General features: G+C 32.9%; 2 pseudogenes; both read left to right on the forward strand.

Annotated features, from left to right (window-relative positions):
- The first annotated feature begins 1,331 nt into the window (after positions 1 to 1,331).
- On the forward strand, positions 1,332 to 3,164 carry LOC107963389 (cytochrome P450 89A2-like; annotated as a pseudogene).
- Positions 3,165 to 6,529: 3,365 nt separating this feature from the next.
- On the forward strand, positions 6,530 to 8,575 carry LOC107963399 (cytochrome P450 89A2-like; annotated as a pseudogene).
- Positions 8,576 to 13,437: the final 4,862 nt, after the last annotated feature.

A 13,437-nucleotide genomic window follows, 5' to 3' on the forward strand; every position in this document is an offset into this window, starting at 1 on the left:
GGGTCATTTGCTGATAGTGTAACGTATCATGAAGGTTAAAGTAAAAAATACCAACTTTATACCGCATTTGAGCTATCTTAAAGCCACGTCCAAACTGTTGTCCGAAGGTTTGTCCGAACAGTTATTTGAACAAGGGATAGAACATGATGATAAAACATGTAGTTCAAAGAACTATTTGAACATGAAGAAAAACTTCAGATATAAGATAACTTAGGTCTCAAGAAAATTTAATAAAATTAATCTTTTTTATAAAAAAAATTCTGAAACCTAAAACTTAAACCCTAGTTATTAAATCCTAAATTTTACATAGTTTTAAACATTAACCCCAACCCTCAACCATAATTTAATCTTTTTCCTAAAATCATAAATCTCAAAATTTTAAAATTCTAAACCCATTATACAATAAATTAAAAACCTTTAAATTTTATTTAATTAATCAATACTAATTACACTTAAATATTATTAAGGAAAATTGATACATGATAATAATTTAAAAAATTAACAAAAAATGAAATAAATTTTTTATTGGATGCTTAAAAAGTATCTTTATAGGATCATCCTAATAGAATTTAGATTAAAATATGATACAGAAATCTTTATGCTCTTTGTAGATTTAAAATGTAGTCTCTCTAATTTTATTTCTAAAAATTTAGTCCATTTACTTTTCAAATTTAAAAATTTTAGTCCGATACTTAACCCATTAAACTTCTATTAAATTCACTATTTTAATATTTTGCAATGAACAAATACTCATTTAATAGCCGTGCAATAAGAAAAATGTTATTGTAATGAATCTAAATTAAATAAAAGAATTCCAACAGTATTAACCTTAAACTTATATTTTTAAATCTAAAAAATAAAATAATCAACTTCTATTTAATAAAAATAGAAAGACTACCTCTCAAATGGAGGACAAGTAGCTAAACTTCATTTTAACCTATAATTTTAACTTTTATTCTATATCAATCATAACTACCAAGAAATTATTGCTTCAAAATATATTTGTTTAATATTATTTCTTTCCATTATGAAATTATAATTTCACGCTATCCCTTCCTAATAAGAGAATAACATATTAAAAACTTTTAGCTTTTTTCTCTTAAAAAATCCAAATATAATTAAAAATACTAAAAATAATGAAATAAAATCTTATTTTTCATTCACCTATTCTAAAATAGAGATAAACTGACAGTTTTATATAACTTCTTCTCTTCTTTCTATATATAATTATTTTAAATTATTATTATTATTATTATTATTATTATAGAAAAAGAATTTTCTCAATGGCATGAAAATTCAAGCACAAGAAGCTTCTAAAGAATCTCACAAAAAATCCAATGCCATGACAAGACAGAAGATAAAACGGAGACATAGCTGCCATAAAAGTCTTCAAACTCAAAGTCGAGATTTCCATCGTCTCTCATCTCTGAAACTTAAAGCTTTTACCGGGGACCCCCAAAATGGAAACTTGGTTCCTCTTCCTCCTCACTTTCTCCATTTCTCTTCTTCTCAAAGCTTTCTTCAACCTCTTATTCTCTTCCAAAAAGCTTCCCTACCCTCTTCCTCCATCTCCTCCTCCCATATCCCCTTCATCGGCAACCTCTTATGGATCCGCAAATCCTTCTTTCATATTGAACAAAGCCTCCGCCACCATAGCCGAAGCCTTGGCCCTATAGTCACTCTCTATATCGGTCGTCGTCCTTCCATCTTTGTCTTCGACCGTTCTCTTGCTCACCAAGCTTTAATCCAAAACGGTTCGTTGTTTTCAGACCGACCCAAAGCTCTCCCTACTAGCAAGATCTTGACCAGCAACCAACATAGCATCAACTCCGCTTCTTATGGACCAACATGGCGGCTCTTTCGTCGGAACTTGACTTCGGAAATCCTCCATCCTTCGCGTATAAAGTCGTATTCTCATGCTCGTAAATGGGTTTTGGATATTCTTATTGATGCTTTACAGCAAAAGGCTAAAAGTGGAGAATCAGTTGAGGTTTTGGCTCATTTTCGATATGCTATGTTATGTTTGTTGGCTTTCATGTGCTTTGGTGATAAACTTAGTCAACAACAGATTAAAGAGATTGAAGCTCTTCAACGAAGGGCGGTTAATGGTTTTGGACGATTCGGTGTGCTTAATTTTTGGCCTAGAGTGACCAAGATTTTGCTTCGTAAGCGGTGGGATCAGTTGTTTCAGTTACGCAAGGAACGTGAAGATGTGTTGATTCCTTTGTTAAGAGCAAGAAAGAAAGGTAAAGATGAGAGATTAAGCAATAAGGAAAGTGATGATTATGTGTTGGCATATGTTGATACTTTGTTGGATTTGGAATTACCAGAGGAGAAAAGGAAACTTGATGAAGCTGAAATGGTCACTTTGGCCTCAGAGTTTATCAATGCTGGTACTGATACAACCTCCACTGCTTTGCAATGGGTTATGGCAAATTTGGTGAAATACCCTCATATTCAAGAGAGATTGTTGGATGAAATCAAACAGGTAGTGGGAGATGGTGTTGAAGATATCAAAGAAGAGGATTTGCAAAAGATGCCTCATTTGAAAGCAGTGATTTTGGAAGGGCTAAGAAGGCACCCACCAGCACATTTTGTGGTGCCTCATTGTGTGACAGAAGACACTATCTTGGGAGGATATTTGATCCCCAAGAATTCAAATATCAATTTCATGGTGGCAGATATGGGGTGGGATCCAAAGGTGTGGGAGGATCCAATGGCGTTTAAACCTGAGAGGTTCATTGGTGAGGAAGTGTTTGATATAACAGGGAGTAGGGAGATTAAGATGATGCCATTTGGAGTAGGGAGAAGAATATGCCCTGGACTTGGCTTGGCATTGCTTCATCTTGAGTATTTTGTGGCTAATTTGATTTGGAAATTTGAATGGAAAGCCATGGATGGTGATGAGATCAGCTTGGAGGAGAAGCAGGAGTTTACCATTGTGATGAAGACTCCATTGATGGCCCACATCTCACCAAGGAAGTGTTAAGTTATTGGTCTTCTACTTGAAATATTGATACTTAACCTTTGTTTTTTTTGGGAAATTTGATATGTAAAGTATGTCTGTTTTCTAAATTAGTACTTTAAAAAGTATGTTTCTCTTATATTTTCTATTACATGTAAAAAAAACCTGATGGCCAATGAAACAACGCCACTTGGACTGATTGTCATGAGTAATGGTATGCCTCATAACTTATTTTGAATATGCTACATAGGATTAGATTAAATTGATGATTTTAGTCAAAGGCATGGTGCACGTTGCTTTTGATTTGTTCGCTCAGTTACTGCTGTAAGCCTTCAACCACATTTTGAAGCGTGGTTGAGTTTAGTAGAAAGGGTTTGATATTGGGATATAATTTGCTGGGTAGGAATCCAATTCATATTGATTATACATTTTGATATAATTTTTAAATTTTTTTTCATAAATATCGGTTTTTCAAATCAATATGATAAAGATATCAAATCGGTTCGAAAATTTGCATACATGACAAATATAATTATATCAATAAATTTAATTATTGAATCGTTAAAATATTAATATACAAAAATATAATCAACTCAACTCAAAATCTACTGATCCTCGACCCAATCCAATTACTTTCAAAATTACTACAAGTTGATCTATCATGTAAATACTTTTTCTTCCATTTTTATGTTATGAGTGTTACTAAGGTTTTCATAAGTTATTTTTGCCAATATTATGTTAATATTGTTTTATTGTGTTTACTAAATGTTTATAGTAAATATGTGTGTTATTTTAGCCAATATTATGCTATTATTGTTATTAACAAATGTTGAATATGTTATAAAATAGAGTTGTGTTATCTTCTGCATTATAAAAGAAGTTACTGTTATTTAACTACAGAGAGTCAATGGATTACAAACTGTGGCAGAACTAGGGTTTGGTTGGGGCTGGCAGGGGCCGGTTCCCTAAAATAGAAAATTTTCTATTTAGACTATTTGTAATTTATAAAATTTTTAAATTAGCAATAGTAAAATAGCACTTTGATAGTTGGCTCCCAAAAAATTAATAAAAATTTGATTCAATCCTTTAAAAATTATAAAGATATAGAATATTAAATGTTGAAATTACATTTTTACTATTGTAAAAATATACAATTAATTCCGCCCAAAAAACATTTTTGGGCTCTGCCACTAATTACAAAGTCCTTGAATCTATGCCAATTATTTATGTGTTTAAATGTTTAAAATTCCATGTCAATTGCAATTACAATTGGAAAATTTGGACACCCTATTATGAAAGAAACATATGCGAAAAATCCATAAATATAACGATTCATATACCAGCGTTGTTGCTAATCAGCAGCTAGCATATAAAAATTAACATAAAAAATAAATATGTAGTTTAACGTAAAAAAAATAACATCCACTAATCGCTCGATAACTACAAGTGCACAATATCATTGCCAAGTAATAATTACAACGAAATATTTCAATGAACGAATCCATGAAAAATCATATGAATGACTTCAACTAATTAACTCAACTCACTAACTACCAACTTACTAATATAAGTTAACAGTTAATAAAGGGAATGCACAATAAGATTGCAAGTAAACATAATACAAAAATAAGAGACTATTTTACTTATACAACCTCGATACATAAAATGAGATGGTGAAGGATCACCTTCGGTCAATGGCAATTAATAATCTATGTTACATTGATGTGTCTCCATATTTAAGCAGAGTGCTTGCAAAGTATAGTTGTCTCTTACACATCTTCAACAACACCTCCAAGTGGAATACTTTTTCCTAACTCCTTCAAGTGATATACCACATTTACCAGCTTCGCCTTCGATTATCAGGATCTTCAATTGGAGGGTTTTACCTACAATTAATCTTGGGTAACCTCTCGATTAGATCGCTAAATGATTGGTACTCAACTCACCTTCCACTAGAATTTATGTTAACCTATCTGTCATCTAGAATTAACAACACGAGTAGAAATCAAGAAAATTAGATTGCAACTATCATTTTTAAATCAATGTTTAATCATATTTTAATTACTAAGTCATCAACTTACAAATCTCTTCCATGATTCAAAGTTTGGCACCAAATGAATTTGCAAACACATCCTTGGGTTGGACGAGGCAAATCCAACCATGTTCATTCCGATGTGGACCACATATGAATATAAGCCTATAAAGTAAAAGTTGAAACATCTCATATGGTTGCTCGTTAGTAGGTTTCATTAATGAATCTTAAGGAATAATATCCCAGTTTAAACAAGTTTTTGACATGCTACGTCACTCATACCCACTGTTTCTTTTTTAATTTTTCTACACACTTCCTATTAAAATTTAAAGTGATACGTGGCACGGTTTTCGCCTTCTAAGTTAATTGTAAGGGTAAATTATATCAACTGTCCTTGGATTTTATTTAAAATTTCATTTTAGTCACTCAATTTTCAAGAGTTGCATAATAGTCTCTAACGTTATCAAATTGTAATATTTTTGTCATTTGGCTATTAACTTCCATTAAAAAAGTAACATCACACCTTAATTCAAAGGATTAATAGCTAATTTGGTTCCTGAGTTATAGTTCAAAAATTATTTTTATATTTTTAAAATTTTCTTAACAATAATTGTAAAAAAATTAATTAATTAATTTATATAAAAAAATCAATTGCACAACAAGGAAAAAATTACAAAAATTTTGCAGCTAATTTTCCTACATCTAATCTCATCAAATAATAGTCTTTGAACTTTCACACACACAAAAAAAATTAAATTGAATACCCATTCACTTTGATTCTACTCGTTTTTTTCATTTGCTTTGTTGTTTTACGCTGTTTTCATTTTCATCTTTCTTTATTAGATCTAAAACAAGTATTGTTTTAGAAATAAACTCGTAATTCAAATTGGTTGGATCGAAAACATGTTAGGGTATCGATCTAGACTAAGGGATCGGATCGATTGAACTACGAATCAATTCAACAGCTGAACCGACTTCTCGAATGATTAGATTAATTGGTTGCACTGATTTTCTCTAATTTTTAATAATTTATTTATTAAACTGGATAAATCAATCAAATTGATAACTGGTGGTGTATCCATCTATCTAGTTTTAAAAATTAAAACCTTGAAAATTGGATTTTAGTAGAAATATAATATATATATATATATATATTATATATAAAGCATTAAAAACAATAAAAAACATTTTTTTAGTTCCTATAAATTTTGAAATTGACAAATCGGTCCCTCTCAAAAAATTGAAGCAATTTAATCCTTTATCCATTTTAATGTGACCATTTTAATGTGAGCAAATAAGAACAATTAACCACAACATAATGTTTTTTTTGTCAATTGTACTTAATTTTGATTGGTATAATAACAAATTTAGCCTTCGATATTTACATATTTTGTCTAAATATAGACAGAATGTGTAAATTTTACAGGTTAAATTTGTTAAATCAGGACCAAATTGACAAGATGTATAAATATTGTGAGCTAAATTTGATAAATTAAAACCAAATTGACAAAATATATAAACTTTGAGGGCTAAATTTGTTATTATATGAATAGAATATAAGTACAATTGACAAAAAAAAAACATTAATATTTTGATTAATTATCCTTAATTGCTGACTTTCAAAATTGACAGGGATCAATTTGCTTTAATTTTTTTGAGAGGGACCAATTTTCTTAATATCAAATTGAGAGGGACCAGAGAGGTTTTTTTACCATTAAAAACTCAAATATCACAACACGAACCAAGACAATAGAGGAGTCACCGTTGCCATAAAACTTGAAACTGACAGCTCCAAGTTTCGATCATCTCCTCTCTGAAACTTAACACTTTACCCCCCAAAACATGGAAACTTGGTTCCTTATCCTTTTCACAATCTCCATTTCTCTTCTTCTCAAAGCTTTCTTCTACCTTTTCTCCTCTTCCAAAAAACCGCCCTACACTCTTCCACCATCACCTTCCACTTTCCCCATCATCGGCAACTTCTTATGGGTCCGCAAATCCTTCTTTCAAATCGAACAAAGCCTCCGCCGCTTCAGCCGAAGCCTTGGCCCTATGGTCACTCTCTATATCGGTCCTCGTCCTTCCATCTTTGTCTTCGACCGCTCCCTTACTCACCAAGCTTTAATCCAAAGCGGTTCCCTGTTTTCGGACCGACCCAAATCTCTCCCTGCTAACAAGATCATGAACAGCAACCAACATAACATCAGTTCCGGTTCCTACGGTCCGAACTGGCGGCTGTTTCGTCGGAACTTGACTTCGGAGATCCTCCATCCCTCGCGTGTGAAGTCGTATTCTCATGCTCGTAAATGGGTTTTGGATATTCTTTTTGATGGTTTACAGGAAAAGGCTAAAAGTGGAGAATCAGTTGAGGTTTTGGTTCAGTTTCAATATGCTATGTTATCTTTGTTGGTTTTAATGTGTTTTGGTGATAAACTTAGTCAACAACAGATTAAAGAGATTGGGGATCTTCAACGAAGGGTGTTTACTGGTTTTGGGAGATTCAATGTGCTTAACTTATGGCCTAGAGTGACCAAGATTTTACTTCGTAAGAAATGGGATCAATTGTTTAAGCTACGCAAGGATCTTGAAGACTCATATATCCCTTTGATAAGAGCAAGAAAGAAAGCTAAAGATGAGAGATTGAGTAACAAGGGAAGTGATGATTATGTGTTGGCATATGTTGATACTTTGTTGGATTTGGAATTACCAGAGGAGAAAAGGAAACTTGATGAAGCTGAAATAGTCACTTTGGCCTCTGAGTTCATCAATGCTGGTACTGATACAACCTCCACTGCTTTACAGTGGGTAATGGCAAATTTGGTGAAATACTCTCATATTCAAGATAGATTATTGGTTGAAATCAAAGGTGTTGTGGGAGATAGTGTTGAAGAAATCAAAGAAGAGGATTTACAAAAGATGCCTTATTTGAGAGCAGTGATTTTGGAAGGGCTAAGAAGGCACCCACCAGCACATTTTGTGGTGCCTCATTGTGTGACTGAAGACACTGTCTTGGGAGGATATTTGATCCCCAAGAATTCAACTATCAATTTCATGGTGGCAGATATGGGGTGGGATCCAAAGGTGTGGGAGGATCCAATGGCATTTAAGCCTGAGAGGTTCATTAACAATGCTGGTGGGGGGAAGTGTTTGATATAACAGGGAGTAGGGAGATTAAGATGATGCCATTTGGAGTTGGGAGAAGAATATGCCCTGGACTAGGCTTGGCATTGCTTCATCTTGAGTATTTTGTGGCTAATTTGATTTGGAAATTTGAATGGAAAGCCATGGATGGAGATGATATCAGCTTGGAGGAGAAGCAAGAGTTCACCGTTGTGATGAAGACTCCATTGATGGCGCACATCTCACCAAGGAAGAGCTAAGCTATTGGTCTTCTACTTAAAATATTTAATTATATATAGAATAATGTATTGGTCATATGTCAAATTAGCTTTCAATATTGTCCATGTGGTGTTGTATGCATATCCCTTCCTATATGAAACTAGATACTTAAGTACTTTTCTTGATGATAAATTAAATTGATAGGTAATGGTGCACCTAGTCAGGTACTTCACCCACAATTAACTGAAAGCAGCTTTCGTAAAGTTTAAGCTTTATATATACATACAATCTAGCCTATACTTTTTTGTTGGTTTGGGTTTATTTTGATTGTAGACCTAACTTGACATCCCACTTGCTCTCTGTTTCCTCTGTTTCTTACAAAGGTGTAATGATTAATGAAAGATAGTTATGTCCTCATTCTTTATTCAAATAACATGAACTAACTAGCTTTAAATTTGTCAAATAATAATTTAACGTGGCTAATTTTTATTGATATAAAAATAAATTTAGTTCTTCCATATTTACAAATTCTATTAATTTGGCATCCACCATCGTAGTAGTGGCCACGACATTTCCTTTTGTTCTTTTTTTTTTCTTCACTTTTTCAGCCCATATTGAAACTTAAAAAGAATTTTTTGTTCATTTATCCATTTAGGAATACATTTATTTTTCAAGTTTAGGGCTCTCTCGTCCGTTTCTTCTACTGCCTCGGCCTCTCAGGGAGCGACCAGTCGGTTGTTGGGCCGACGCCACTCACATCTCCAACCACTGTGGTTGGTCCATTCCTTTTGTCTTCGTTTTTGGCTCCTTTTGTGCTAGTTTTCTTTTCCTGACGAGGGGTAGTGCATTGCTTTCTCTGGGGTTCTCCCTTTTTGCTTGGCTTTGGAACGTCCCCTGTCTCCTCAGCCTCTGTTTTGAGCGCTCTAGCAAGGCTACTGTGCAAGGCGGAGCACTGTTGCCGTTTGGCCTCGCTGGCTCGTGCATGGTGAAGTCAATCGAGTTGCACCAAACCCTTGCTGGTTGGGTGTTGATGCCCTCTCGAAAGCATTTACAGCCGTCGGTATCCCTGACGTGCACCATGGTGGTGACAACAGTCCTCGATGACCTGGCCCTAGCATTGGCTCCTCCTCAACAGTGGATTTGTTAGTTGATGGTATGTCAGCCATGCAGGCTTTGGACTCTCCAATCACTCTCCTCCCTCCCTTGTTAGCGTCCGCTGCTGAGAGCTAGGGTGGGTTTAGGCCTTATATCATCGTTTATTTTTATTGGGCTTTTGAGTCTACATGCTTTATTTTTCTATATAAAGAGATATAAAATGAAAAAAAATCTCAAGTAATACAATTTATTTTATAAAATAAGGATATATCCAATTGAGTTGGTGTCTGGTTAACGCGTAACCCTCCCTTGTTAGCGTCCGCTACTAAGAGCTAGGGTGGGTTTAGCCCTTAATTTTTATTGGGCTTTTGAGTCTACATGCTTTATTTTTCTATATAAAGAGATATAAAATGAAAAAAAATCTCAAGTAATACAATTTATTTTATAAAATAAGGATATATCCAATTGAGTTGGTGTCTGGTTAACGCGTAACCCTCCCTTGTTAGCGTCCGCTACTGAGAGCTAGGGTGGGTTTAGCCCTTATATCATCGTTTATTTTTATTGGGCTTTTGAGTCTACATACTTTATTTTTCTATTTAAAGAGATATAAAATGAAAAAAAAATCTCAAGTAATACAATTTATTTTATAAAATAAGAATATTTTTATATCCAATTGAGTTGGTGTCTGGTTAACGCGTAACACCTATTCAGTTAGAAACTTGCTGAATTGATACTCATAATAAAAAGGCAATTGTGGGTTTTTTTCTCTCTCGTCTTTTTTTGTTTACATTTTTTTGTTAAAATATGTTATTAGCCTCTATAATTGTATAGAATTCGTTTTTTTACTTTAAAAGTTATTTTTTTAATTTAATAATCTTAGTTCAATTATTATTGTTGTTGGTAATTTCTATTAAAATTGTCAAGTTATTATGCTTATTTCCAATCAATCATACGTCATGTCATATGAGGACATCTTAATAAGTATATTCCTATTTGGTAAATAATTATATTAATCCAATATGAAAATAAATGTATGTATTCATTTATTTAAATGTGTACAATTGAATCAACATCAAAGTTTTATATATACATACGAACCGCAATTCAAGTTTCATATGCATAATTGCTTCGAATCAAAGTTCATGTATCTAAATACACCTTGTATCAAAGTTTATATATAAATTTGATATTTATCCCTATATTATTAAATAAAAACTACAAATATATGTTGGACACAATTGTAAGATACATCGCACTTTCAAAGGAAGAACGCATATTCAAACCTTTGAGACAATATTATTGGGAGAAGCAGCCACGAATCCTAAACATAGACAATTACAACAAGATGGATTGTTGCGTTGGCTTGAAGTATTATTTCTCTTTGTAGCTTAGATTATTACTATTGAGAACATTACGATCTCTCACAACCTCGATGGTGCAATGCGTGCTAGAGCTTGGATTGGCGATACTTGCGATAGAACCGTAGCAACCTATGCTTTGGAGGCAAGCATTGTTGGATGAACTCTAAAAGGTTGGTCTTCCATTGAGCAATGAATGGATAGTTTTGTGAGTCAAATATGTTGATGCCAAGGACTTCTTCAGTGGCTTCCATCCAATAGGTTATTATGCTCAAAGGCAATGTCAACAATCCCTATTAATTGTTTCACCCCCAAAGAATTTATTGCCTTTTGCCTTCAATTCCCTATCTAGGATCTCTATTGTATTGCTTACTTGCTTCATTTCCTCCTCCATTTGCTTCTTATCCATTGAACTTAAAAGTTTGCTCAAAATTTTGGTTATCTAAAATGTATACACAAAGTGAGTATTTAAGTTTAACTCAATTGATTCATAGAATTATCATCAAGAGGTGGTGCCCTGTGAATCTAAAGTTCGACTCACAACACTTACACTAGCATCTTTCCCTTATTCCAGACAGATACAAAAAAAAAAGCACCCATAAAAATTATCTCAAAATTCAAGTCAAGTGCATAGCTCGACTTGATCCATACGAGATAATCTTGACATGATTTTTTTATCTTGGACCAATCCAACTCGGATTCTAATTAAATAATAATTTAAATTCAGTTATAAAATATATAAATATATTTTTTAATATTTTATAATATATTAATAGTAGTTTCTCACCATTAGGTTGGGACAAATTTGAGTTTAAGCATAAAAAAATTGGGTAATCTACAAAAAGTAGTTCCTTATGTTTATTTAAGTTTAAGTTTACGTTTTGGTCACTGATGTTCCAATTCGTAAAAATCACGAATGTTATCAACTTATAGCAATTTGATCATTGTGTCGTTACTAACTGTTATGAGTGTGATAGAAATCGTTAAATGCATATATAGACACCATATCTTTAATTTTTAAAAAATTTTATTGTGGACCTCGCCACTTATATCTTTATTTATTATATATATATATAAATTTTTTTTCATTCCATTTTTCTTTCTTTCCATTTCTTTGATTTTTTTTCTTCTCTCATTTTTGTTTTGCTCTTTCTCCTCCTTGTCTTCTTCTAATCAAACCTTAGTCGTAGCTGCCAATCTCCAACGCGACCATTCAGTCTCTAGTCACCGATCATCTTTTTTTCTTCCCTCTTTCTACTTCTTACTTTTTTTTCAAAAACCCTAAATTGAAGGGGCACTGGGTATTGATTTAGTGTTGTGATGGTGAAAGAGGTGAACGATGTGGAGGGTGTAAGATGGTTTGGGGTTAGGGTGGTAATGGTGGTGGCTAGGTTAAGAAGGAGAGGATGGTGTTTGGAGGATTTGGAGAAAGGAAATAATATGAAGAAAAGGAAAAATAAAAAAATTAAATAAGGTTAAAAAAAGTTAAAATTTGTTTAAATTACGTGGCCATGACATGGCACAATTGTTATAAATTGATAACGTTTTTGATCAAGCCAAATTGTTATAAATTGGTAACATTTGTGATCAAATCGAAGTTAATAATGGCATAAATCAATTGAATTAAATTTCACATTCAACTATAATAATAATTATCATGGTAAAAGTACTATAGAGGCCTCTGTATTAGTAGTCAGATTGCATTTTATTATTTCTATTAAAAAAATTAACAAATTAATCATTGTACTATGATCAATACTATGATCAAAGAATAAACTAGTCCTTCTGTGTTGATGTTGTTGATGGAGAAACTAGACAGTAACACTTGGCATGTCATGTGTACCTCATTTTGATATCAAGTGATTAATTCAAGCAAAATGGATAGAATTTTTAACAAAAGAAATGTATTAAATTTTTATATGGAGAGACTAAATCAACCAACTAAACAGAAATACATCATCACTTAATAGTAGAAATGCATAGAATTTTTAACAAGATCGGTTTACCTTTTGATCTAACGTATAAAGATCAATTTACCTATTTCGTTATTAGAAGAAGACAAAATATAATTTTATTTTTAATACAGAGATCTTCATGGTACTTTTACCCAATTACCGAATTTGTCAAAAACTAAGAAACAAAGAAAGAATGCAAAGGGTAGTAATTTGTACCTTTTGGTCAATGAGATTTTCCCAAAACCGAGCCATTGCTCTCTCATATGGATCCGAAGGCAAAATAGGATTATTCTTCCAAGTCTCGTCAATGTACTCAAGGATTATAAGTACTCCAAGACAGGCCTACCATGGTGAACCAGCACTGGGACTGTCTTCATCACTGGGTTATATTTGAGAAGCAATTGGCTCCTGTTCTTAGGGTCTCTAAAGCCTTGCTCCACCCATTCATAGTCAATGCCTTTCAGCTTCAACACCCACACCACCCTTTGTACATATGGGCTAAACCATGTTCCTAACAGCTTCACCTCTTTGCCATTGCCTTGGCCATCCATTGCTTAACTAATTCTCTATGGTTTTTTGTTTATGATTGACCAAAGTGGAAGATGGTAATGGTACTTCCAGTCTTCCACCTCAAACTAGCTTTCAAATAATAATTATTTGATAGATAAGATGTTTATTTTTCTATGATACATA

Source organism: Gossypium hirsutum, chromosome D11 (assembly GCF_007990345.1).
Source record: "Gossypium hirsutum isolate 1008001.06 chromosome D11, Gossypium_hirsutum_v2.1, whole genome shotgun sequence".
Lineage (NCBI taxonomy): Eukaryota > Viridiplantae > Streptophyta > Magnoliopsida > Malvales > Malvaceae > Gossypium > Gossypium hirsutum.